A 27,857-nucleotide genomic window follows, 5' to 3' on the forward strand; every position below is an offset into this window, starting at 1 on the left:
GGAAAAAAAAACACATAATCATCTCCTTAGATGCAGAAAAGCATTTGACAAAATCCAACACCCATTCATGTTTGAAGTTTTGGAGAGACTGGGAATACAAGGCACATACCTAAACATAATAAAGGCTATATACAGCAAGCCAATAGCCAACATCAAATTAAATGGAGATCAAATTAAATGGAGAGATACTCAAGGAAAGTCCTCTAAAATCAGAGACCAGAGAGGCTGTCCACTTTCCTCATATCTCTTCAATATAGTTCTTGAAGTTCTAGACAGAGCAATAAGACAATAAAGGAGATCAAGGGGATTCAAATGGGAAAGGAGGAAGTCAAATTATCCCTATTTGCAGATGATATGATAGTGTACATAAGTGACCCTCAAAATTCCACCAGAGAATTCCTACAGCTGATAAACACCTTCAGCAATTGGCTGGATACAAAATTAAGTTTAAAAAGTCAGTAGCCTTGAATCATGCAGAAGAAGAAATTAGGAAAACTACACCCTTCATGATAGCCACAAACAATATAAAATATCTAGGAGTAACTCTAACCAAGCAAGTAAAGGACTTGTTTGGAAAAAAAACTCAAATCTCTAAAGAAAGAGATTGAAGATGACATCAGAAGATGGAAAAGTCTACCTTGTTCATGGATCAGGAGAATCAACATAGTAAAAGTGGCCATCTTACCAAAAGCAATTTACAGATTCAATGCAATCTCTATCAAAATACCTACACAAAATTTAAAAGACATTGAAATATTAATTCTCAACTTCATATGGAGAAAAAAACCCATGATAGCTAAAACAATCCTATAAAATAAAAGATCCTATGGAGGAATCTCCATACCTGATCTCAAGCTGTACTATAAAGCAATAGTAATTAAAACAGCATGGTACTAGCACAGCAATAGGCTGGTTGATCAATGGAATTGAATTGAAAACCCAGAAATTAATCCACACACATATGGTCACTTGATTTTTGACAAAGAAGCCAAATATATTCAATGGAAAAAGGATAGCATGTTCAACAAGTGGTGCTGGTCTAACTGGATGTCTACATGTAGAAAAATGCCATTAGACCCATATTTGTCACCATGCACAAAACTCAAGTCCAAATGGATTAAAGACCTCAACATAAAACCAGAGACATTAAATCAGATAGAAGAAGAAGTGGGGAAGAGCTTGGAACACATTGGTAAAGGAGACAACTTCCTGAACAGAATACCAACAGAACAATTAATAAATGGGACCTCATGAGGATGAGAAGTTTCTGTAAGGCAGAAGACACTGTCAAGAGAACAAAGCAACAGCCTACAGACTGGGAAAAGATCTTCACCAACCCTACATCTGACAAAGATCTAATATCCAAAATATACAAAGAACTCAAGAAATTAAACACCACCAAACCCAATAACCTAATTAAGAAATGAGGCTCAGAACTAAACATAGAATTCTGAACAGAGGAATATCAAATAGCTGAGAAACACTTAAAGAAATGCACAACATTTTTAGTCATCAGAGAAATGAAAATCAAAACGACTATGAGATTCCATCTTATACCCATCAGAATGGCTAAAATAAAAAATTCAAGTGACACCACATGCTGGCAAGGATGTGGAGAGAGAGGAATACTCCTTCATTCCTGGTGGGAATGCAAACTTGTACAACCACTTTGGCAATCTATCTGGTGCATTCTCAGAAAACTGGAAATAGGTCTTCCTCAAGACTCAGCCATCTACTCCTTGGAATATACCCAGAAAATGCTCCACCACACAACAGGGACATATGCTCAACCTTGTTCATAGCAGCCTTATTCATAATAGCCAGAACATGGAAACAGCCTCAATGTCCCACAGTTGAAGAATGGATAAAGAAACTTAGGCACATTTACACTATGGAATACTATGAGCTATTAAAAACAAGGAAATCCAAAATTTTGGGGACAAATGGATGGAACTAGAAATGATCATACTGAGTGAGTTAACCCAGAAGCAGAAAGACTCACATGGTATATACTCACTTATAATTGGGCACTAGCCCAAAAGGCGTGTCCCCTGAAAGTCTTCACTTACCAGGAGACTGGGATAGATGTGAGGACATCCTACTGGGACTCTAGGTAAGAGAAATAAAACAGATGGGGAAATAGAAGGATTGAGAGTGTCCTAGAAACCTACAAGAAGAACATCATGATGGGTGGATCAGGGCCCAGGGGTTTCTGCACAAACTATTGCACTAACCAAGGACAATACAAGTTGTAAACATCAAACCCCTACTCTGATCTAGCCAATGGACAGGATATTCTCCAGTTATGTGGTGAGTGGGCACTGACTCTGACATGAACTATGGTGCTCCATAGTTGACCACTTCCCCTTGGTGGGGAGGCCTGATGGCACTCAAAGAAAGAATAAGCAGGCTACCAAGATGAGACTTGTTAGCATATGACCATATAGTGGGGGAGGAGGTGCCCCTCGGTCATAGTCCTAGGGGAGGAGAATAGGGTGAAAGCAGGAGGGAGGGAGGAACAGGAGGATACAAGTGATGGGATAACAATCGAGTTGTAATCTTAATAAACTAATTAAATAAAAAAGAAAGACTTTAGTCCTAATTTGATGGAGAAACAGACTAAAAATTCCGTGATTCTAGATATTCTTGAAATTTTATCACATGAACACTGCTCTCTGACCTCCAAAGCAATGCCATGTTTGTTGCAGCAAATTTTGTTCTGTATGAAAAAGGACTTTCTACAAAGTTAAAGTGACCCAAAAAGTCATGATTAAAGTGGTCATTTCTCCACCTTATAAAGCATTCATTCCTAGAGTAGGCATTACAAACTACCATTGCTAATTGAGTTCAGCCTGAGAGAAGAGGGTGCCTTCATCTTGTTTTGCTTTAGAATAGCAGATGACTATAAAGTTCAAATAGCTGTCCAAATACAGGTTGTTTTTTTTAAAGGGAGGAGAGATGCCCTAGAAAAAAGCATTTGATAGTTCAAGGGTTTCTATGTGAAAATTTGCCATTAATTAGTGTGAATTATGGAGTGCTTATTTTCAAATGATCATTTAAGGGAACCAGGCTTCTCTCTGCCAGCACAGCCTTTGGGAGTAATAAGCAAGAGGATCTTACATTTGATATTACCTGACTACATAGTGGGGTGTGTGTGTGTGTGTGTGTGTGTGTGTGTGTGTGTGTGTGTGTGTGTGAGAGAGAGAGAGAGGGGGGGGGAAGAGGAGAGAGAGATATCACGGATATAAACTTTTTCTGAAAAACTGCTCCATCATCTATACAAATTAATAATACAGATAATTCGTTTCTGTTATAAATCAATCAAATTAGGAAAAAATTTTGTCAAATAACTCATAAACAGAAATAAAATATCTAATATTTTCACATTAAAGCATAAACTACATACCAGAATTTAACACAAAAAATATATATTCAGAAAGAATATTTGTTTTATGGAACCATTTTTCAATTCTATAATTGCCAGCAAATGCCATCACATCAATAAGAGCTGAAACATATCTTCTGAGACTTCCTGAGTAACCATCATTTTGAAACACCCACTGTATTGCAGGTTTCTTAGTAAAATACTGAGAATTTGTGCTTTATTAGTCAAAGAGAACCTCACCAGGGCTGGACAAAGTGATTCTGGTCATGATGCTGGTGAGCAATATCAGCAGCAGGAGATCAAAGCAAGAAACTCAAGAGTTCACTGTTGTTCTTGGGCCACTTGGCAAGTGGAAGGCCTACTACCCTGCATGGCAATCCTCTCTGCCCACACTAAGGCCTTGTCTCTTCCTTTCACATATCATGCTAATGTTCATTCTAACCAGCATTGCAATAATAAACAAGGCAAAAACATCTTGGATAGATAATTCCGTGGGTCTGATACATCATGAAATATTCAGTTAAAAAAAATCTAAATGCAATAGAAAAAACTCTGATGAAAAGACAAACTAAAGACTTGAATAGACATTTTTTTTTTGAGACAGACAGGGTTTCTCTGTGTAGCCTTGGCTGTCCTGGCCTAACTTTGTAGACCAGGCTGGCTTCAAACTCACAGAAATTCACCTGCTTCTGCCTCCTGAGTGCTGGGATTAAAGGCGTGCGCCACCACTGCCTGGCTTGAATAGACATTTTTCTTTTTTTCTTTCTTTCTTTTTTTTTTGACTTTTTGTCTCATTCTTCTTTGTTATGGCTTTAAAAAAAACTGGTCCTTTGGTCATTCTCCTATATATATATATATATATTTTAATTTTATTTTTTTTATTTTTTATTTATTTTTTTACTTTATTAATTTATTCTTGTTACATCTCAATGATTATCCCATCCCTTGTATCCTCCCATTCTTCCCTCCCTCCCATTTCCCCCTTATTCCCCTTCCCTATGACCGTTCCTGAGGGGGATTACCTCCCCCTGTAAATGCTTTCATCAGGAGGGCACACAGTCTACAGGTGTGTGGACAATGTGCCTTGGCACCAGTGCTTAGGGAAACAAAACCCAGGGCTCCAGTGAAGTAGCACCTCAGCCAGTCAGGGTAGCTATTATCAAAAATCAAAGAAAATGTGCCATTGAGGATAAGGCAAATGCAAAATTTGTATATTGTCCTTAGGATTAAGAATGCTAACATTGCTAAGAAAACAGAGCCGAGGTTTCATGCAGAGTTATAAATACAGCAACTGTGGTCCAGCAGTCTCACTTATGTGGCACCAATTCAGAATAATAAGAATCAGGATCCCAAATAGGCATTTGCAGCATGATTTTCCTTATAGGTTTATTCATAAAGTAAGATGCTTAGTGGGGATAACGGTGCCTGCTGAAAATACCAGTGATCTGAATCCTATAGCAGGACCCAGATGGTAGAAATAGAGAACTGATTTCTCTAAGTTGTCTCCTCTAATCATCACAATAAAATTAAATAAATAAAAAACTCCACATAAAATTAAATAAGTAAATGTAAGAAGTGTGTAAAAATATTAATGCTTGCTAATACAAAACATTGGGATAAACAATAATATTAATGGCCTTGAAATTATTATGCCGAGTGAAATAAACTGGTCTCAGAAGAATGGGTACCACCTGATTGGCTTTTGTGATGAACTAGTATCTAATATAGCCAATTTGTGTAAGGAAAGTTGGCCAAGAGCACAGAGAGAATGACTGTTCAATGGGCAGAGTTTTTGCTAAACAAGAATAGTAATCTCTAGTCCTGCATCTTACCACATTGTGCTCACAGTCAAGAGGATGCATTATACATTGGAAATATATAAGAGGGTAGCTCTCATGCTTGGGCACCAAAACATAGCCTTTGAGTAAAAGATTGTACTAGTCAAGAAGTGTACGAGATGCTCTGATCAACTATGCCCAGCACATCTCATTGCTGTTTTGTAGAAATTGGAGTTTCTCATGGCTGTATTTGTGCATGTTCACAGTAACCCTCATCCTTTTGCTCTCAGACCCTATACTGCTTCTGGTCCCCAATAGCAGACATCTAGATATTATCCCAAAGAATGATTTAGACAAATGAGCCTAACTAACTCATAGAAAAATTATGCTTTAAAATGTCCATAGGGCTTGTGAAGACAGATGGCTCAGTGGGGAAAAGTGCTTGCTAGCAGGAGGACCTGATTTCTTCTTCCCACCACCCACTTGTAAAGCAAGATGTGACCACATGGGTCTGTAACCAAGCACCAGGGGAATAAATGAGAAGGTTGCTAGCACTTGCTAGCAAGACAGCTAACCAAAAAAATGGCAAGCTCCAGATTCACTGAGAGACCAACACCAAGGGATTTAGGCATAGAAACAGTGGAAGGCAACTGGTATTGACCTCTGGCCTCCATTTAAACTGCACACAGCACACATGGGCAATACACCATACGCATAAGGGTGTTCACAGGAGTACATGGAAAAGCAGAGTCAGTACATCAAAACGAGCAATGCATCTGTATTCTTATCTGGGGACAAAAGCTGGAGCAAAATGGAAGCCCAAGTAGGTCAGAGACTCCCACATTTTATTTTGCGGGTTTATGTAACTCTTCCTGGACAAACCTTTCCAATTTCTGATGTGGTGTTAAAATAGATTTGAGAAACCTCAAACTGGAAAAGAACTCATTAACCTATAATATGGCTTTCAGAGTCAAGGCAAGACACTTTACCAACAATTTCAAAATAGAATAGAAGGCTAATTTTAATGATTCATTGTTCATTAAGTGTGCTATTTATATATACCACAACAGCACTAAACACAAAAGCATCCACATAAATGAAAGACTAATAATAATTCAATTATCCCCAATGAACATTCAGTGAAAATGTATTTTATTCATATGTAACACAAAGAATAAGAGGTTACAATTCTGCTACATTGCACTGGCGAGTTCTAAATTAAACACTATTTTGCTTCTCCAGTTTTTGTTCACAAAAATAATAAAAAGGAAGTCCACAGGGTTGCCAACACCATACATTTCATGTCTATAAATAACAGTGCTCTTTTTGCTCATCCTCAGGAAAATATTATGTTCTTCAAACACAAAAAGGGAGAGTGTACATTGATCTCTAATAAAGTCAATATATTTTCCAGACTAACATCCACTTGAAACTTGAATCTCTTTCTCTCTCTCTCTCTCTCTCTCTCTCTCTCTCTCTCTCTCTCTCTCTCTCTCTCTCTCTCTCCATAATCCCCCCCACCTCTTGCCTGTACTGAGATTTCAAACATGCATTATCTGCCCTGGCTTCATTGTCAACGTTTTGCCTGTGAGTTCGCTGGTGTCAGAAAACTGGTATGAAGTGTATTATATGCAGCCATATAATGTTAAGACATCCATGTTACTAATTCACACTGAGTGCTTGTGCTGAGACTTGAGGGAAACCTTTGCCCTTTGCTGGCTCATCCTGGGTCCTGAACTCACTGAAGTGTGTTTGTTTGGATTATAGTCAGTCTGAACCCACTCTTCAATCAATAAGTGAACTGTGCTCCTAAGATGCATTCTATTTAACATTGAAAGAAAATAACACAGCTTGACCCTTGTGGAGTGCTATGAAGAACTGTAGTCAAGTGGAGACTTTTCCATTCTGTTTGGAGTATGTTGATGCTATCTTGACCTTGAGCTGGGTACAATTGTGAATAGTACACAGCATTCCTTTTTCCTTGCTGCTTCAATGTTAAGAGGCCTTATTAACACAGAGGCATAAAACTTGGATTGAATCTGTACCTAAACATTTAATTTTGACTTTTATAGTAACTTAAAATAAGAAGGTAATAGCTTTCACTGACTGACTATGTATTTTAACAGAACTCTAGGCTCAGGCCACTATTTAAAGCATTGCATCTCTACTCTTTTCTCTGAACTTACTGATACTGCAAATGATTATCGAGGCACTTGCTTCCACCAAGCTAACCACTCTTTCTGGCAGACTTTGCATGGCTGTGAGAGGCCGCTGAAAATTTTAAATATGAATTCAAAAACACATGTTGGAATTTGTAACTTCTAATTTAAGAGGCAAGGTTTCTCTCTTCAACTAAATGGCAGGTGATGTGCGCTGGCAGTTTATGGTAAATTTGTATTGCGGGTGTAAGTTAAGCTCTTTTTCTCCACTTCAGAGGATATTTATCAACAACTGACTGTATTCATGTACTGCACCATTGATTCTCCAAGAATGGATATTGTCATTGCAAATATCTGACCTTGTTAGATTATTAGTACTACAGAGAATTAAAAAAGAAAAGACATAGCCTTTAAGCACATAAAAGAAAAAAAACTAAGTGTCTTATGCCATACGCATGTCAGGAAGGTACCCACCCTTACAGCTTCACTGCTTTCTAGTGGTAAGCAAGAGAGCAATGGTCCTTAGGCATTCTCCAATAACAGAAGATTGGGTGTCAACAAACTGTGATTTATGAGCTAAATCTGTTCAATTCTGGACCTAATAAATATTTCTGGGACTCAGCCATGACCATTTGTTTATGTGCTATCGGCCATTATACCTGCACAAAAGTGCACAGCAGTTGCAACATGGACTCTATGACTGACAAAGCAAAACTTGTTTACTAGCTTGTCCTTTTTAAAAAAATATTTTTATTAATTTGTTCATATTACATCTCAATGGTTGTCCCCTCCCTTGTATCCTCCCATTCCTCCCTCCCTCCCATTTTCCCCTTACTCCCCTCCCCTATGACTGTGACTGAGGGTGGCTTCCTCCCCCTATATATGCTCATAGGGTATCAAGTCTCTTCTTGGTAGCCTGCTGTCCTTCCTACTAGCTTGTTCACGGACAGATGAAAGTGTCCATGAATGGCTACAAGTGGCCTGAATGTGTCTGCTGAGTGGGAGTGTTGTTTTGTTTTGGGTTTCATTCATGCAAGAATAGAATGTTGGGCTGGGCTGATGGCTTGTTGTGCAGGCATGAGGACCTTAGTTCACGTCCTCACCACCCAGGGAATTCTTTCTCCTGCTTGCAATCCCAGCCCAGTGTAGGTGGAGATAAGGGGATGCCTAGCGACATCCCGGGGAGAGTTCCAGTTTCCTGGGCATAAGGTAGAGGATACTAGAACAGGAAGGGCAGACTTTCTGCTGTGATTTAGGGAGGCCAAGGTTGGTTGGTACTCCTCAGGGTGTCCCCTTCTCAGAAAAGGAGAGGAAGAATGAGGGTGAGGGGCAATGAAGGTGGGACTGGGAAGAGAAGGGGGAGCGGGCTGGGATCAGGCTATAGAGTGACTAAATTTAAAAAAGAAAAGACCCTCCCCCAGAAGAAATGTAGGTGCTTATATTGAATCTTTAAATTTTCATGTAACTTCATTTTATAGAGAAGGGTTCTAATCATTACGTTCAAAGAGTGGTTACGTCTTCATCTCACTAGGTTGTGATTTAGACACTCTCCTGAACTTCTTTACTCATTTACTTATTCATTAATTTTTTTTTATATAACCAGTATTTATTGAGGTATTACTTAGACCTGTCCCCCTAGGTTCTAGAAGATGGGGCTATATCTATGACTAATCAATGGGACTAGTATTTTATTGAAAAGGAACATAAGCACACACTTGTTCGATCATTTTTGTATGTGGTAATATTAATATGTAGTAAGTCCTACAAAGAAAACTTAAAGCAAGAAAGATGTTGGAAAGTGAACAGAGCAGTTCTCTAGATGGCCCAGAGAAGGAATTGTAAGCAAATGACATTTGAACAGAGAGGACAGAATACAGTACAGGGGGAAGCATGCCTTCCTGCAGAGCGAACAGCAGTAGCTAGCATAATCTACCGGTCACATTCTCATCCAACAGAGGAAAGGGAAGATAAAGCATGAAAGAGGGGAACAGAGCAAGGTGGTGATGTTGAGAAGTGGGCGTGGCAAGGTCATATAGGGGTTCATAGCACAGTACTTGTGATGGCAGTCCAATAACAGAAACCAACACGAAGCTGCTAAAATTCAGCAGTGTACCCTATATGAGGTACTCTGAAGGCCTTTACCATTGCTCTACCTGTAGAGGCATACCTGTTCTAACTATCTGCACAGCTCTCACTGCCAGAGTGTGTACCGGGAATTTAACATGTAGGTTCAGTGTTGTGTTCCTTCCTTTGTTCTAAGCAAAGAGCAAATTGTTAACTAAAACATAGCAAACATACTCTACAAATATTACTAGTTTTCCACACTAAGGCAGTTCCAGCCTGAATGAACATTGTTTGCATTTCAGTAAAGTAGTATTGTTGTCCTCTGTCAACTGGGGCCACCTTTTGCTTCAGAGCAGTCTTTTGGTACTAGCTAAAATCCACAACATTTAAAGGCAAAGGGATATGTAAATAGTTCTCAAAGCTGCTAATAAGCACCATGCTAATATTCCTGAGGGTTGAATATTAGTACTGTTGTCAGTCTCGATTTGGGCAGAAACTACCTCCATGTGACTTTAAACTTGTTCAAGAAATAATGACAATAAAATAACTATGGAAAATTTTGTGTTTTATATACACAATAAGTAAATATTCATCATATTGTTGATCTCTTGGAATTTTGAAAGTGTATGTTCCTAACGTGTTCCAGATCATATGCTCCTTAGTGCTATAATGAATATAGAATTTTATACGAGGACTCAATAATCTCCCCAAGGTATGGGTGAGTAGCACTGGGCGTCCTCTGCCTCATAAGCCAGGCTCAGGACTGTGCCAGGGGAGCTCTGAAGGGTTAAAGTTTTGTCTGTGACACTGAAATTGAGGCCAGCTGTAGGTCATATTCATGTCCCAGTCACAGGAAAATGAACCTGTGAGACAGAACCTAATTATCTGCTAAACCAAAAGCCAGTCTCAGTTCAATAACTTACGATGGAGCCAGCAGCCAGATATAGTGTTACCATGGCAACTTTGGAAAAAGCTCCAGTGCTGTTGAGAATAAGGAGGAAGGGAAGGAGACTGTAACCCTAACTGTGCTGTAGCCATTTGATCTCAGACAAGTGAATTGGTCAAGAAAACCTGGTTATTCTGTGTGTATGTGTCTACCATTGTCTTCTCACTTTAATACCTGTAACAATCATTGAAAAGAAAAATACAATTACAACATCCCATGGGATTAAAAATGACCCCCTTGTTAGCAGCTAACGGGAATTAATTTCAAAGAAGGGAATACAAGCTTCCACTCTCCCCTCTTCCATGTCACCCAGGAATACACACAGAATAGGACACAGCAGTTCCCAGTCTTCCAAGTGCATTCTCACTCTGTTTGCCTCTGCTTCCCTGAAGAAGAGATGTTTTTGAGAGAAAAACTTTTGGGAATGGAAGCAAAAATGTTTGTTTTTCTAAAGTGTGAAAGTTGAACTGGAGAGTAGGAGAGAATTTATTTTTCTTAGTAAACCTTGCCTGTAATTTCAAGTGAAATGATTTCCCAAAATATTGAATCAAGAAGAATCAAGCATTAGAGGGAGGTAAGCCCTGGTGTGTTTGGCATTTTATTTTTCTTGTGAGTTCATCTTTGTAGTTGTTTCTAGAAGGATATTGGGTTTATGACTCTTTGAATTAAGACTGCTTTGTGCACATAGTATTTTAGTATACTTAGCATAAGTACTGTGTGAATACCAACTCAGCAAAAATGCTAAGTGTACCTGCCGTTTACACTAGAAGGAGTCCGATGAGATCCCTTTATTTTTAAAGCCATTCTCCACGAGACACATCATGATAAAACATGGCAGTTATAATTACTGGATTTTAGCCTATTTGACAATTGTAATGTCATTAATGATATAATAAGACACAAATGACACAAAATATAGTCACTTAAGCCTGCTATCCAGTTGTATTGCCAGGATCAAATTGCTTAGATAGCTGCGTATAAATATACATATATAAAACTAAGTTTATGTATAGCACATAAACACATTAGGTTTGAAATAAAGGAAGAAATATAGATACAAATAATAATCTTTTCATATTTGTGAATAATTTTTTGGTAATACAAACAATAAGGAAAATAGAAAGGTAGATTTTCCCCAGCACAGACATGATTAAGAATACAGCCTGAAAAAAAAAAAAAAGAAGAATACAGCCTGAAACTCCCAATAAGTTAGATTCACTTATTATATGTGTATTTTCTTTAAGATGTCACATCCTTTAAACACACCTACCCCATCCTATTCTACACTGAGTATTTAATTATGTAAATATAGAAGCCTACAACTTCAAACCCTTTAAATACTGGTAAATTAAAAGGTCAAAAACTATACAAGATGTGTTAGAAGGTGGTGGAAAGACACACACACACACACACACACACACACACACACAGACAGACACACAGACACACACAACCAAAAAACACATCTCAGCGCAAAATAAATTTTCTGATTAAGTTCTAGGTATAAGTGCCCTACCTTCTGCGTATGACCTTTACCTAAGCCCTTGTCAAATAAATGGAAGCCAGAGAGAGTATCCGTTCTTAAGACAGATGTTTCTGAGATCTAGTTACTAAAAGGCTTGCAAAGATGCCAGCTAAAACAATGGAGTCAGACACACTATGTGGGTCTTACTACTATGAGTGTTTTTCTCTTAATCTGTCCATGTGTATGACCTAACAAGGATATGAAATGGAGCAGTTCCATCAGAAAGGCATCTGCAAGAGCTATTGAAGCAAATGCTCTCCTATTTCAGCTGTAGCACGCATGATTAGCTTACAGATTCAAGCTTTTGGAAGGACACAAAGCACCACATTTCACCATTTTCTCTGTTCTACTTGAATTCCCAAGAAGGATATTGAAGGCACCAATAAATAAACCGTAGTTTTTCTCTCAAGGCCAGTCAGTTTTGCAGGATTTTTCCCTGACTTTCTAGAGCACAGTCTACCTAAACTCTTCCTTAGTATTTTCTTTAGTGTCATAGTATTTCCTATGTATCTGTGGGAATAGATGCAAGCTTGTGTGTGTGTGTGTGTGTGTGTGTGTATGTGTGTGTGTGTGCATGCGTGTGCATGTGAACATGTGTTTTGAAAATGGAACCCTAGAATCCATGAGTGAAAATTGTGTGAGACAGATGCTTCTTGCAACATAAAAGCCCCTGATATGTTCAATTAACATTAAACAAATACAATATAATAAATTATAGCTGAAAATTATTTGGTAGCATGAAGTAATCTGGTTGCCATATGGAGGATATTTTATGGATTGCTTGACTGAGTGAAAAATTTAAGAACCTAGTTGTTAAAGACTAAGAGCATGTCTGTATTCAAAGAAAAGGAGGCGGGGGAAGTACTGGACAGAAATTTAGAAATAGAAAACCTAAAAATACTACTATATGAAAAAGCAAATTCTCTAATTTTTACATATTCTTCTTTGACCTACTGGAAACTGACAAGCAACACAACTCTAGAGAGCATCATCATCACTATTGGGCCAACCATTTTAGAGTGGACTTTCAAAGTTCATAATATTCAAGAATGCAGAATATGATTTCTACTTTCTCTCTGCTAAGGCTACATATGCTTTCTGTTCTCAATTAGCTTCTGATAATATATTGGTCTGGGCTTCTTGCTTCTAACTATCTCTCAGCTTACTGCTGAGTCCCGTAATATTGTTGATAGAGAGACTATCTTGCCAATTAAACTGTACCCTGTCTTATGTTTTGAGTCCTCTAAAATGGTACAATTTCCCATCTATAGTAAGACATGTCATTGACACTTCCTGCTTATATGGGAACCCTTCCGAGAGTTTGTTGACGGATGGTAATGGATATTCATGGGGATATGGGTATTGAGGGAGATATGGGTATTTTAGTCCCTCTCTGGTTTTTTCCTTTCTGTTAATGACACAAGTCTATTAAAATTGCCTCCCCAGGTTTCAGATGGAAGGATTATGACTCATGTCTCTAAACCCATCTATTGGGCATTGGTTGTCTGTCTGCTACCCACAGAGGTGGTGACACTAAGAATGAAAAAGCAATGTACTTGCTAACATTCATTTTTCTCCCTCCTTCCTCTTTTCACTGCTCTAAAGCTACCATGTTTCCTGGTGTTCTGTATGACAGGCAACTACCTCTAGATTATATGATATTTTTACTTTAATTTATGATTGATTATTATGATAGGTTTAGTATGAAACTGGACTAATATAGCAGCCCATGCTCTTTAAAAATTAAAAACAAGATTATTTATTTCTTATCTAAGGCAACAAGCCTGGTTTGAGATCATTGCATTTTCTATTCATTAAATAAAATAATTTAAAGATGGTTGAAATATTCTGCTTACTTTCTTCTTGTTTCTTTTCATCCACTAGAGAAATTAATGTCAGTACTGAATTGAATAGAGTAAAAAAATAAGACAACTTAGTATAATTTGGAAAGGCAATAACATTGGCCAACTCTCTAAGCTTTCATGTCAGAGTTTAACATGGCTCTGTCAGTTTCACCTCCTCAATCTTTCTGACCCCTCTTGTTTCATATTTGAAAAGCCATTTCTTCTTTAAAGCAATTATCATCTGCCCCAATTAGCATCCTAAAAGGACTACTACATATACTTTCAGAAGTGGGTATTGACCTTCAGAGTCATGTTTACATTAGGTAACCCCCCCCCAAAAAAAAGGTACAAAAGTAAACAGTAATCTGTATTCCAACTGGCTACATATATTAGAGTAAACTGAAACATTCTAGGCCTAGGTTAGCAAACAGAGGCTGGAAGCTGAAGCCTTTCATTATCTGGGCTTTCCAAAGATTAGATTGTATAGAGGCTAGAAGATTCCAGGCCTAGGCTTAGGGAGCTAGAACAGAGACTGAAACACTTTGGGCTCAACTCAAATCAGGTATTAGTAAAGCTTAAGTATGGCTCTTATCTCATGCCCCAATATTTGAGGAAATAAAAACTATATTTACACTCAGGGTCAATAACTACCAAGAACAGAGCCTATGTTTCATTATCACACAAGCTCAAAACTGTGTGTTCTTGGTGGCGGAATTCTGAAAGAGCAATAGGAGGTGCTATGCAATTTTCAGATATTTTCTTTAGAATACCAATTTGTGCTTTCCCCTCCTTTCTTTTATTTCTTTTATTTCTATAGCATGGGAAAAACAACATATCTGAGGACAGCTGATCACCTTGAGATGGCCTCAAAAAAAAAAATCAAAGTCATTAAAGATAACCCAATATAGAAGCAGCCTGCACCCCCAATTTCAAGTGTTCCATTGTCTTTCTGGGTGAATGTAATCACTTCTAAAATTTCTCCTCCTACCTTGGTACCTTTGTTTGGGGTCACATACACATCATGTGTGAATATCACCTTTCTGTTTCCATAACAGATCTGTGAGATGGTTCGTTTTTATTAAAGGAAAATAGGCTACTTTTTACTCACATTGGTCTACTTCACAATCAGTTTTGTTGACTTTTATGGAGATAAATTATTCACATGGTAGCCAGGAAACAAGACAGGAAGAAGAACAGGGCTGGGGCACCACTGTCCATTCCAAGGGCACAGCCTTAGTTGCTTCACGTCATTCTAACAGGACTTAAAAGGTTCTGTCATATCACAATGACACCAAACTGGAGATCAAGTGGTAAACACACAGGCTTTGAGTAGCCATTCTAGATCCAAGCTACAGTCCCATGCCTCATATATGAAAAGAAGAGGCCACAAGGAACTGTCTGTGGTTCAAAGAGGACTATAATGATTCTTGTTCTTTCATTGTTAATGAATAAAACAGCATCTCTTCTTTGCTGTAATTTGTGTCCCCATGCAATCTACTCTGTCTCTAAAGTCTCTGTTTTGTGTGCATAAGTCTTCTCATAATTACCTCTTGTTCCACATGATTGGCATTAGTGATGATAAATTTTGGTTGAGTTTGGTCTCCTAGAAATGTTACATACACTATTGGACTCCTTTACCCATAATAAAAGACGAGGGCATTCATTCAAAATTTTAGACAAGATTATATGGGGATATAAAATTACTAAATCCATAGGATGTGTTGTGCTTGGGTTGGATGAGTCTAGTTTAGATCTTTTTTTTTTTTTTTTAGTAGAACTTCAATAATCCTCACATGTTTATTCACTTGCATTTTCTTACTTCCGCATCATTTGCTCTACTCTTGATCAGTTACAATGCTATTTATTCACTTGGGAGATTCATAACATGCATCTGTGTATTCTCTGTCCTGAACATGCTGAGTTAGAACTCTCAGGATGGTAGGAAAAATGTATCTTCATAGAACTTTCTGTTTAGCTCTGACATAATATCTGAGTTGAGATCTTTAGCCATGCTGACAAGAAACAAATTAATGTTGGATGGTAAGCAACCTTACACCTGCCCTGAGGCATTCATAGTTTCCTATGAGCACAGTCTCTGTGAATATTGTATAGCCTTTACAAACTGACCTTTGCTCTTAATTAAGCACCCAGATTCCAACTTTTTAAAAAATACACAACTAAATTCAATGTAAACTACAGCAAGTCTGTCTTATTGCTGGACAGCAGCCTTCCTATCCTTAGGGAATCAAGTAGATGCTCTCTTTTGTAGGGAACATTGTTTAGATTCCGTAAATACCTTCCTTAGAGTCCCAAAGAATTATATTGTCTTATGAATCTCTCCTGTCTTGAGGACAATTATTTATTAGCTTCTATTTTTCTTGTAAGTACACAGTATTATGTTTTAAAAAGGGAATTCTACCTCCATTTGGATTCCATACCTAGGCAGCAAGGAATTTGATTTTATATGTCATTGTTCATGAATGCGTTGATATGGTGAAGGAGGAATAAAAATTTTAACGGCTGAAAGTTTTTTGTCTGTAATTGGATATAATTACACTTATCCATTGGACATTTTTAAATGACTCTTTTCACAATAAAGAATTATTTCCTCTTAAAAGTGCAATTTCAGATAAAATTGAGTACTCATCACAAAAATGAAAGAAAATGACTACTGAGACTTTTGGTAACGAGAAAGAAGATTCCCAAACTTTCAATTAACATTTTTTCTTAGGATATCCAAAAATTATGCTTTAGTCATTCTTGGAAGATATTGTGAATATATTTTTCACCTCTATGGTTTTAAAGGCCTTAGTCTTTCTCTAAGTGCAAAATATATGGAAAGAAAGTCAGATATTTTAAGTATCCAACATCCATGTCATACAAGTCCCTAGTGAAACTTCTCTTCACATTGTCAGGCACAGAGTTTCTTCACTGTTCCTGGAGTTGAGAGTTAAAATGCTGATAGAATATAATACGCAGACCTACCTAGCACAATCCCTCACTATCCATCAGTGGCTCTTAACTACAACTTAACACCCAAAACCTTTACTGATGTGTAGTCACACAAAAACAAAAGTCATTTGAGAATTTCATGCTTGAGACCTGCCTAATTAAAGCCCAGTAATATTTGGTAACTTATATAATTTATTATTAAATATTCAAAAGCTAGTATGATTTCTCAAATCAGGAAACATTTCACATACTTTCCCTAAACTATAATAAAATAGAAATGCTATTGTCATTTTAAGTTCATCAATAAGTAAAACAAACTCTGGTTTCATATTGATGTTTTAAGAAATAAAGTTAAAAGAAAAACAACAGATTTTCCTTAATTAATGACTAAGTTTGAAGTAAGAGAATTTTTTCAATTAAAGAATTCATAATATAAAATTGAAATGTTTTGATGATCATGAAAACCCCATGTAGTCTGAAGAAGTAACAACAACAACAAAAAAGGCTTGGAATAGTAACCCAAGATTTGTGAAACAAAATTGATTTCCACTCAAATCAGGTCTTTTACTGTTCTTGAAAATGTCACGGTGTCAGCCTTGGCCATTAGGAGACTGTGATTTATGGCTGACACAAAGTGATAATACCAGCTGACTGTCTGGAGTCACAACACAGTGTCTGCAAAGGCTGCCATGACAGCACCAATTTTCTTAACCAATCAGGGAGGCGGGACTAAGACCTGAACCTTTTCCCCTCTATCTTGATAACGGAATGATAAAATACAATCTAGAAGATTTACTTTGGAAGAGATGAAGGGAAGTAGATGTCCTCCTTCTATAGCATAAATTACAAATGTCATTTATTGAAATCGATATTTCATCCTTTTAGAAACATATACTAAAAACAGGCCCATAAACAGACATCCCAAGTATGACAGCTTAATTTCAATATACTGGAAGCCATAGCATAATTTTATAATTTGATTAATTAGTAAGAAGTACTATGATACAATTTCAAACCTCTCTAAATTATATTTATAGCTTTGTTCAACGACATCGTAAAAATGTTTTGCATTAGAATCATTATTCATAGCAAATTAATCTTCCTTTCAGAGAGAAAGATTTCTTAAGTAGTCATGATTGATAGTAAAATGTTAAAAATTGCCCAGGTCATACCATGATAAACAACGATGCCAAAAGTAAAGGATAAATTATGAAGATTCTAGCCAGCCAGATGGCTCACTGCTGAGGCAGAATCATTGCTGAAAGTTCAAGGCCAGTCTGGGCTACATTGTTAAATCTGTTTTCTCAACTAGTTCCTCATAAAGTATGAAATTCTATCCTCCAAATCACTTAATTTTAGCTGCCATACATAAAATATTCACATCTATAAATATAATATGTATATGTATACATATGTCCTAAGGAAAAGGGAAATTTTGGCCAATTAATAACCACAGATAAGAGAATTCTGTGACTGAGCCACAGAGATTTCTGTAACTTTGGTGATAAAAATGAAAAGGAATTAACCAGCTGGTCAAACCCTATGGTAACTATGATACACAGGTAAATCACTATCCTTTCTTTACCAAACTTCTATTCCTAAGAATGCTAACTTATAAAATTTCAGATCCGTAACCGGCAGGTGTGCTGACTGTCGTGACGTCACAAACTACACGGCTATGGGAAATGTTAAGAAAGATAGTTAGTCTCCACCAAAGCTAAGCTTTGCAAGACAGCTTCTCATTGTCATGATGCACACAGCACACTCCCCAGGATGGAAGTGTTACACATGTTGATCTGTACTACCAAGTCCATGAAGCGAACCATCCTTCACTTATAACTGTTGTCGTGGCAAATGATTCAGAAATTGGTGATGGCTACTCAAGCACTGTTTTGGTTTGGCCTGGCATTTCTTCCATGATATTCCATCAAGGGGCATCTCCTTATTTCTTGGAGCCTGCCAAGTTTATTTGATAGGCATGGGAGCAAAACACGGCTTCTTTCTTACCTTCAGAATGGATGTTTAGGAAAACAGGCTCTCTCTCTCTGTGTCTCTGTCTCTCTGTCTGTCTCTCTCTGTCTCTGTCTCTGTGTCTGTGTGTCTGTGTGTCTGTGTGTGTGTGTGTGTGTGTGTGTGTCTGTCTGTCCCCCCTCTCTCTCCCCTCCCTATTTTTTATTTCTTTCTGGAATATTAAGTTGTAAAGATGGTGCAGCTCGTCTGCTTTGTCCTCAATGGTGAGAACCCACCTAAGAATGTCAACACAGTCAAGAGAAAAAAAAAAAAAGAAAGAAAGAAACAGCATGGAATAGGAGAGGAGAGGCAGAGACGGAGTAAACGCGGAGAAGTGAGTGATAGACAGATGAATAAACAGTCAGACTGAGTCGACAATGTGCATTCAGACACTTGTGAGTTCTGCAGTCTTTCCTTCTCAGCTGTGATGTTTCCAAAGAAGCAACACAGAAACAAACTTTTCTCCAGACTCTGTGAATCCTAAGAAAATGTTAGGAAAAATTCTGCAAGAAGTTTCATCCTGGAATCACATTCATAGTAGCCTGAGAAAACTTTAGAAGTAATTATTACAGGATAAGGTCTGATAAGTTTTATTTTCTTGTAGAAGTCATGTCATGTCTGGTAGCCTGAGAGGCAGAATTTCTTCACAAAGTAACCATGAGATGAGGTTAGGGTAATGTTTTTAATCTTGTAAATTTAGAATCACATGGTCCTACTTTTTATCAACTTCTTTTTCAGAATTAATTGATTATATTATTTTAAAATATTTTAAATTATAACATTGATTAAATGGAAATGTGCTGGAAATCATATAAAAGATGAATACTTTTATTTTGAAATAGGATGAGCACGTCCATTATGAGTAATTGTCATAAAGATTATCTCTGTGTTCCATCTATATAACTGTTATTTTTAGGCAACGTACTTGGTGGGCCTCACTAGACTGGGTCCTGTGAAAAGAAAACACATTTTCTTTAATTATAAGATACAATTTCTTTGAGATTCTATTAATCATTTCCTTTTTAATTGAAAAAAAGTCATCACATAAAATGAGAGCACAAAATTCATTCTTCTAGAAAGAACCTTAAAAGTTGACATTTCTTTGAACAATTGTCCCAGAAATCCTTTTTAAAGCACATTTTCATTTTCTGGCATGGCTTGAATTGAATTCTAAACTTTGTGCGCTTGTGCTCTAAGCCCCTCTAATGAACAAAATAGGCTTCTCTATATATTTAGTACATTCAAGAATTCTTTGTCACAGAGCCTGTTCAGCTTCATTATTAGAGAGCTGTCTCGGAAGTCTAGCAGCCAGTTTGTTTTCTGCCACTAATAAAGAGTCTACCTCCCTCACCCACCCCCACTTCTTTGAAGAAGTTGAAAGAGCTCCATGTTGGGTGCAGGGGGCCAGGAAGAGAGAAAAATGGAGGGAACTGACTGGTATAATCCCTCAGGGAAAAAAAATATACTGTCTAATATAGAAATCTCCCACAAAGTTTACAAATGCTGAGGCTGGCCTTTTAGTGTGATGAATAACAGAATGAGACTGTAGCGAAGATTGTTTTTCCACCTAAGATTTGGAAGTCTACTACAAGAAAGACATTATATCAAAAAATCTTACAAAGCCAATGGCTTCACTTGGATAATGTTTCAATTCAACATTACTCCAACCTCTCACTGAGATGGGAAACAACATAATATAAATATGTAATTTCTTATACTTCATTTATATGTCTACAAAATATTCGGAAGATTTCCAGAAGGACTTGTCAATTTGGATGTATGAAACTGATGTTGATTCCGAGAGTAAACACAGTATCCAGTTCAAAAACAAGCAAACATAATTCCACAGAAAATTCACTTGTTCACAAATTGTCAGATGCTAGTCAACAATGAGGGAGAAAAATAGAAGAGGATTGTTAAAGCTGCTTCTGCAAAACACCCACAAACTTTATATAGCCAAGTCAGGAATGGCTATTCTTACTTGACCAAACAGATACCATCCATGATTGGTTTTGTTCTTATTTGGTCAGTAATTAACTATTGAAGGAACTAATTTAATATCACATTAGTAATATCACCAGTGGCACAAGTTTCCCAACTTATCAGAATTTTTCGTTTTGAGGTCGTCAATAAATATTCATGGAATTAGCTGACAATGGAACAATTTAATTTTAAATTAATCTCAATGGCCTTCAATCTTCTGCTTCCAAACTTTCCACAGGTACAATATCACTTTCAGGTTATCATGTAGCATGTTTAACACTTAGTGACATGGGAAACACATCACTCAATGAAAATTGAAGGTAACTCAGCAACCACACAGTATGGATGACATCAGGAAGCTGTCTCAGTGTTTATACTATTTTCAGTAAACATTTCCAGAGATGCACAGAAATACATAGACACACACACACACACACACACACACACACACACACACACACACACACACACACCCTAATGTGTATTTGATCATTGATGAATAAGGAAACTAAACAAGAAAGTGACACATAGATAAAAATAGCAACTAAATTTCGGCGTAGTAAATGTGTATTTCCAGAGCTACAGGAAAAAACTCTATTTTCAAATGTTTACAAACACCCAGGATTTAAAAAAAAGAAAACTATTCTATATTAGGAACCTTGTTTTCTTTTTCCAAATGCAAGGATCAGTGGGATTTGAGTACTAAATTTAAAGTCTTCTAACAAATTAGAAAGAGGAATCCAGGCATCAAAACTGTGCCTGCATTTGCTTGCCTATGGACAAGCAGGCTGTGCTGCATTTACAAATGGCAAGGAACCTTGGGATTCAGCTCTCCCTTTGCACACTGCTTTTCTCCAAACTCATTCAAACATGACGGTCTGCAAGGCCATTTGCATATTTAAGGTATATTAGCTCAAGCTTAGGCACGTGTACCAGCATGCCATTTTGAAGACGAGTTTAAGGTGAACCCCACCTTTTCTAATTTCATTAGTAATTAATTTGTACTATAACTCCCCTGAGAGTTTTTTTTTCACTTTTCCAGATACTATTAAATGATTTAAGAATATCTCTACGTTCCTGTTGCGTCAGTGGAAGACTGAAGTGTTTAGGAATTTTTAATTGAGCACGGTATTGATCTCATGAATCTTAAAAGAAAACATAATCACATTAAGATCTGGCAAAATTCCAGAATGTCCTCGATGGACTCTAAAATCCTTTAAAAATGATCATTTAGAAAAATAAAATCTGTGTTTCCCTTGAAAGAGATCTAAAACTAAAAACACAGGTATTACAATATTGTCAGTCACACAGCAGAGACAAAAGGAAAACTATTATTTCATTAGTCTTTGGTAAATGGTTGAGTAATTTTTTTTTTTAATTTTTAAAAGGAACGTCAAGTTAACAGCAATTTAGCAAGCAATAAAAGAGAAAGAATAAAGCAGGGGTTTTAGTTGATGTATGTAGAAGAGTGACTCTTTCAGAATTAAAATGTACAAATAAGCTGGTGGCAGAGAAAAGGTGATCCCTCATTTCCAACACACTGAGCAAGCTCACTTGGGCAGCGACAGCTCTTAATGTATGCGTCTGGCTCAGCCTGCTCTCCCAATCCAGCAGCCACTGGATTGTTAATATCACTGCTTTTTGTATGCAACTCGCATCATTTTCTCACTCTTTGTTGTTTATCTCTTCCTTTATTTTATGCTTAGAGTGATATAGTTTTCCAGGCTACCACTGTGAAGCTGCAGAGCAGCATTATCTGGTAACAGCTGAGAGAGAAATGCAAAGTCACATCTATCCATACACTTACAGTAAAACATAGCTTATAGCAACAAAGTCTGATGTCTACACACACCTTTATGGAGTAAGACAGAAGCTTTGTGAATGGTTCTCTCACAAAACATACGGCACAAATGATATTTTCACAGAGAATGTTTAAAGCTGCAAGATTTATCAGTCATATATTCATTATAAATATGCATATATTCATATATATTCACACACATGACATTTGCTTGGGAGAACTGAAATTTATTTTGGTATTTTTCTTTTATGAAATATAAGTTAATATATAGGATAGTTCATTAACATAGCATAAAAACAAAAACCTTTAAAGCTAAATCTCCTGCTATCATTATAGCCAATGAATATTATTCCTTACTTTCTTTTGATTTTAAACTGATTAAACATCCATGTGTATATTATGTATGGTTATTGTAAAAACAGGTGTCAATAAACTCATTCCTCTATATGGTATTTTGCTCACTAGGATAGCTCCGGCCAGTTGTGTAAACCGTCTATTAAACAGAATCAAGATTTTTGATGATCACAGATAGATACACATACATAGAGTTCTTTGTGCTAAAACAGTCCTGTTTTTTAAAAAAAAAAAAACAACTAATCAGTTCCAACAAGAATGAGGTTAAAAGAAGCAAATGATAAAGGCTAGTTATAAGAAAAAAAAACCCTTCACTATTTCTATTTACTCCTTTTACTTGGAGTTGTAAAATGTTTATACACAGACACTTAAATTATCAAGTTTCTAGAGAAATAGTAAGGATAAAGCCAGCAAGGAATCTGAAAAGATGCAATATCAACACTTAGTGAAACAGAGTCTATGTTTGTATTCTTTTTAAAGAGTAACAAGGATGCTTTGTAGCTTTAAATATTTCAAGTCATAAGCAATGATAACAACCTCAAGGAAAAAATGAACAAAGGCTCCACACAGTATCTTAAAATGAATTCATAGATTTATTTTAAGAATGGAGAAAATAGTTTATGGTGAAGCATTAGACTTAAACCACCAAAGTCACTCTGTTGCCTGTGTTAGGAAAAGCCATTTCATTCTAAGCCTTAGTTTTTGTAATGCTATCGCAAGTTTGGAATACATTCATTGATTATAGATCCAAAAACCACACATTTGATATGTCAGCGACTAATATTCAAATACGTCACACAGGCTATGGTTGGAATATTTTCTTCTGTTAATAAAAATTCTAGTCAAAGCCTGCATCCCAGATGCATTTCACACATGAGCTAGGGTATCAGGTTCTATAGGTGCTTTATCATCTCACATAGGTCCATAACACACACAAAGTGAAATGAAAAACATTCAAAAAGCACTGTATTTCTTTAAACATAGACTTTGTGAATCTCAGGACAAGGGGACTCTTAATACATATAGACTATTTTGTATGTACAAAAGAGTAAAGAAAACTCTGGCTAAAAACTACCACATATAAAACAATATTTCTCTACAAATTAGTATCAACCCGAATAGGATCAATAAAGAAGATTGCAAATTGTTTCTTTTCCGGGCATCAAGTATGATAGAATCATATATTATGTATTCTAAGCCACAGTTCTATGAGAGCACACAAATCTATTCAAACTAATGTATATATTTTATGCATACACAAATTTATGAACATAAACAAGTTTCTTATAATGAAAGACATACTCTCTTTTTATTCATCTTAAAATACACCCAAAGCAATGTTGTAAAAAGCATGTGTGTTTTAATTCTGCTTCCTATACATATCTCTTACCATGTCTTTACACAGCAATCACAGTAAATGCAATTGCTATTTTGGCACTACTGTGCCATATCTTTAGAGTACAGTGTCTGACCATTGTGCTTTGGGGAGGGGGTGGATCATGGTGAAGCCCTTGCTGGTTAAAAAGCAAAGCATTGTTCTTTCCTCCTAGGCAGAATCTATGTCTGTTCTTTTGTTCTGGTGGTTTATGCCGACAGTCAATAAGGTCCAAAGCTGCTAGTACCCCTCCGCCTAGGTCCCAAGAGCCTGACTTGTGATGTTACTAAAATACCTCACAAGTTAGGGTCTCAGGGACTAGGAAAAGTCTGGTTTTGATGCAGGAGAATTCTTCTTCCAGTGAAAAGGACAGCTTAGGAATTGCAGTTGGGTTCAGTTTTTTTTTTTCCTTCTAAATACTAATTGAAACACACAAATAGAAACATATGTGACACATGAAAGTCAGGATGAGCCAAGTAATCATGATAGCACTTATAGGTTAGAACTCACAAGATGAGGACTATGAGAAACAAAGCAGACAGTGGACAGTTAGCAGGCATTCCGTTCTATCCAAAGAAAGAAAGAAAAAAAAAAAGCTTAAAATTTGCTGCTGGCAGATTTTTCTGCAACACCCGCTTCTGTTACATTAAAGGATTATATGCCAGTTAATGGAACCCTAATTGAAAGTTTGCTTCTATTGCAGTTTTATATATCATAACTGTTACGATGGGCCCAGGATATTCAACATTTAAAATTCTCATTTAAATGTATACCATTTCAGCTAAGATTCAAACAAAAACTTTCTACATGTCATAATGTAATACCTATTAATCTTGATTTTTCTCTTTAAATATGCAGTCTATTCAGGCAGCAAATATTTTCATGCACACTCCATAGTTATCTGAGCAAGGCCACTTAATAAGCATGTAACTTAAACTCCTGGCAACATCGTAAGAAAAAAAAAAGACTTTTTCTTTGAATAATTACATGATAAAGTTCACTACTTTTGCAAATACACAATCTCAGTCCTGTGATTTAATTGAATTCCCTCCTATCTTTTAATCTTATTTGTGGTTCAGAAACAGAATCTGTACTTTTAGGAATGATCTAGGGTTTAGTAACACGAAATGCAGGGTAAAACAATCACATTAGCATAACATAAAACTCCTGGTCACAGAAGTGGAATCTGGTTCTTCTGAAGTGGTTGATCTTAAAAGGGAAAAGAGGAGGTTAAAAAAGAAAGGAAGGAAGGAAGGAAGGAAGGAAGGAAGGAAAGAAAGAGAAAGAAAAAGGGAAAGAGAGGAAATTGAAAGATTAGAGTGTTTTTCTGTAGGCAGGTGAATCATCCATTTCCAGGCAAGCTGCAAGGAAAGCTAGGCTGAACAAAATATTTGCTAAGTGTCCCCCTCCCCCACCCTAGTACCACACCCCTTTCTAACCACCCCCCTCACCCCAGCCCAGGTCTTTACTTTGCCTTGTAAGACTTAAATATTCTGTTCCGTGATGTAATGCATCGTTATATAAGATCTCTTTCTGTTTATCATTTGATTTACCATACTGAACCACTTATGGCTCCAAATAAATAGTTTTTAAAAATTCAAAAGAAACAACCCAAAAGCAGCATTCTCAAAAAGCAAAAAAGGAAAAAATAAAATAAAATAAAAACAGCCCTTAGATAAAAGTCCATGCTTTTCCTTAAAACTGAATATGCCTTTACAATTTTTGACCATAGCATTCAACCAATTATTAGAATGAAAAATCTCACCCCTCCATAAATATGACATTAACATAATTATACCACCCCCATCACGGAGACCCATCCTCCTTAGGGAATACATCTGATGCTCCAAAGATGGAAATCAGTCAGATTTTAGTTGCTCTCCAACGTACCTTTGCTTCTCACTGACTGACTGGCTTTTTACCCTCCACGCACTCACACGCCACCCCCTCCCCTCGGCTAGACACGGATGCCCGAGCGAGCACGCGCGCGCGCGCGCGCACACACACACACACATAGGCGTATAGACACACGGAGAGTCAGGCTAGCTTCTGATGCTGACTCAGAGCGCTTCTGTGTGCAAGGGGTGGCGGCGGCTGGTATTTTTCACTGCGCTCATCATTAACATTAACGCACAGTCTGGCATCCACCCTCTCCCAGACCTGCTGGACTGCGGCATTTGCATGACGCTGTCACTCTAGCCTCGGCAGGTCAGATGATGGAAGGAAAGGGGGGAAAAGGGAGAGGAGAGAGAGAGAGAGAGAGAGAGAGAGAGAGAGAGAGAGAGAGAGAGAGAGAGAGAGAGAGAGAGAGAGAGAGAGAGAGAGAGGAGAGAATCTCCTAAGACATGCCTTCATTTCGTCCTTATTTTTTTCCACCTTTCTACTTCCTCTGTGGCTGTTTCTCAGCTGTTTGACATCTTCCCGGAAGAAAATGTCTTGTGCTTCAATGAGCCAGTCGCCAGTTAGTGCTCCCCTCCCTTCCAATCCCCACCCCTTTCTCTGCTAATCAATAAGACAGATCTGCAAGTGCAGTGTGGAAACAGACTCTGGCACAGTCTCGCCCAGGTCCCCACCTCAGGCTCACACGTGACACAGAAAGAAATAATGCCAGCAGTTTCTTAACAGCCCTAGACTTTATTCTACAGTTTCATTTTCTTCCCCCCTCCCCCTTAGACTGAAGAAAGAGTAAAAGAGAGCCTTTCCATTTTTATGTGAAGACCACACCCAGCACCAGACACCCAGAGTGTGGCGGGTCAGTAGAGATCAATTATAATATACGTATATTATATATCATTATATATATTTTAATTGAAGTAATAGCCTCATGTTTTTATTAGCTATGTTCTCATTTCTCTGGCATTAAAAAACAAGACGTGCCAGGATTTGACTCATCAATGTGATTAAAACCGTGTTGAAATGCTAAGCTGGTAGACTAAGATCAACCAACAGGGTATTAGTATACTTTAATTTTAAAGACTTTAAAAAATAGTAATAAATGATTATTTATTAGTGAATATGTAGGTCGTAGAAATGTTCAGGTTCTGCATATTAATGATTGAATATGTAGATCTGAATAAAATGTGGATCCTTGTACATCTGTACACTATTACTAAAAGGGCTAAAACATTTGGCCGTGCCGGTGGTAGTGTTTCACAACATACGAGGCACCAGTTTCTTTGTTCTCCCGTAGCTCCCTCCAGTGTGGTGGGTACACTGCTACCTTCCCTTTCTACACTAGCAGTATTTCTGAATTATTTGCCAGACAGAACTAGCAGCCGGTGACTATACGGTATTTAAAAAAAAAAAAAAGGCTTACAAAAGGAAAGCAAAGGACACCGTCCTCCAGCCAATGCTGTCTGGTGCTGCAGATATTTCAGTTTGCTCTCACAGACAATCCCAGCATGCAGTGCGGCACTGCAGGACCAACTAAGGTGGCAGTTTGGCAAAAGATCTGTAGCAACAAACGCAAAACACAACTAACCATTCGCTGAGGTTCCAAAGAAAACATCACACGATCTATAAAGAGATGCAAGTAGAACATTGCTCTCTAAAAATCAGCTCTTACAAGCTTCTGATTTGAAAGAAAAAGGAAGAAAAAAAATAGGGGTGGGAACAACTCTCAAGCACAAAGACGGAAAAAGAAAAAGAAGTAGCCACCAGAAAGAAAGATAATGTTGAACG

The 27,857-nt window shown here is 37.3% G+C and overlaps 1 protein-coding gene across 3 annotated transcripts in view; it reads right to left on the reverse strand.

Moving 5' to 3' along the window:
• The window catches only part of LOC311609153 (uncharacterized protein), a 495,868-nt gene that overhangs the window by 68,335 nt on the left and 399,676 nt on the right, over positions 1-27,857 (reverse strand). The window contains exon 8 of one of the 3 annotated variants that reach the window (XM_084801968.1): positions 17,049-23,015. The exons of the other annotated variants lie outside the window; for them this stretch is intronic. The gene's annotated coding sequence lies outside the window, so the exon portion shown is untranslated. Of the gene's footprint in view, positions 1-17,048; positions 23,016-27,857 lie in introns of those variants that run through there. 3 annotated transcript variants of the gene reach the window in all.

This window comes from Acomys minous, assembly GCF_964271855.1.
Source record: "Acomys minous genome assembly, chromosome: 11".
In the NCBI taxonomy this organism is placed as follows: Eukaryota; Metazoa; Chordata; class Mammalia; order Rodentia; family Muridae; genus Acomys; species Acomys minous.